This window comes from Austrofundulus limnaeus, unplaced genomic scaffold, assembly GCF_001266775.1.
Source record: "Austrofundulus limnaeus strain Quisiro unplaced genomic scaffold, Austrofundulus_limnaeus-1.0 Scaffold118, whole genome shotgun sequence".
Lineage (NCBI taxonomy): Eukaryota > Metazoa > Chordata > Actinopteri > Cyprinodontiformes > Rivulidae > Austrofundulus > Austrofundulus limnaeus.
In genome coordinates this window covers 21,013-22,678 of record NW_013952520.1, presented here as the reverse complement: position 1 = coordinate 22,678, position 1,666 = coordinate 21,013, and positions in this window count along the sequence as shown.

Genomic DNA, 1,666 nt, shown 5'->3' with positions numbered 1-1,666 from the left:
GTTAACATACATGTTACATGTTAACACTGCAGTTACATGTTAACACTGCAGTTACATGTTAACACTGTAGTTACATGTTAACATTCATGTTACATGTTAACATACATGTTACATGTTAACACATCAGTTACATGTTAACATACATGTTACATGTTAACATACATGTTACGTGTTAACATACATGTTACGTGTTAACATACATGTTACGTGTTAACACTGCAGTTACATGTTAACATACATGTTACATGTTAACACTGCAGTAACATGTTAACATACATGTTACATGTTAACACTGCAGTTACAGGTTAACATACATGTTACATGTTAACATACATGTTACATGTTAACACTGCAGTTACATGTTAACATACATGTTACATGTTAACATACATGTTACATGTTAACATACATGTTACGTGTTAACATACATGTTACATGTTAACATACATGTTACATGTTAACACTGCAGTTACAGGTTAACATACATGTTACGTGTTAACATACATGTTACGTGTTAACATACATGTTACGTGTTAACATACATGTTACGTGTTAACATACATGTTACGTGTTAACATACATGTTACATGTTAACATACATGTTACATGTTAACACTGCAGGTACATGAAGAATGTGAGGACTTTCTATTTAAAAGTAGCAACATTTCAAGAAATAAATATAAAAGTAAAATTGATAAATAAATAATTTTTCAATAAAAAGATGTAAAGATAAAGTCAAAGTTGTAAAATGTGGAGAGAATAAAAAGCTGCCAAAGAAAGAAAGACATCAGATTGACGTGAAGAGGCTGCAGCTGTTGGACAGGCTGAAGTGCTGACTCAGCAGGAGTCACTGTCTCACCTGGATGTTCATGTCTGAAGAGGAAAGTAAAGATGATTCAGCTCTTATTCTGAAGCTTCTCATCGAAGAGGCTGTTGCTATGGTTACACCTGGTCTCACCTGGTCTCACCTGGTCACTGTGTGAGTCTGGACCCTCTGCTGGGACTCAGGGCTCTGTGAAGAGCCGGGCCTGTTCTGTCACATAGACCTGGTCCTCTGTTTTCCCGAACATCACCACCTGCAGCTCTTTGCTCACCTGGAGACACAGAGTCTGTCACAGACCGAGGTCCAGTTCTGATTCTGGGCCTGACTCGGTTCAGTTCTGACCTCAAAGGGGTGGTTCCTGTGAGCTGGACCAACAGGTGAATCCAGGTGAACATCAGTCTGCTGACTCCACCAGATTTCCACCTTTTTGTCTAACGGGAAGCAGCCGAACTCATCAGACAGCGGGCCAGAACCCCTGGATCCAGACCTGGACTCCTTCTGGACCTTCTGACTCTTCTGGTAGGAGCTCAGCAGACTCTCACCAAGCACCTGCAGGTCACAGGTCAGAGGTCAGAGGTCAGGAACAAAACATGAAGACAATCCTGTAGAAACATCTAAAGCATCAGAACATGTCCACAGGTCTGAGGACAGTCCTGGTCTGGTCCAGGTGTCAGAACATGTCCACAGGTCTGAGGGACCGTCCTGGTCTGGTCCAGGTGTCAGAACATGTCCACAGGTCTGAGGACAGTCCTGGTCTGGTCCAGGTGTCAGAACATGTCCACAGGTCTGAGGACAGTCCTGGTCTGGTCCAGGTGTCAGAACATGTCCACAGGTCTGAGGACA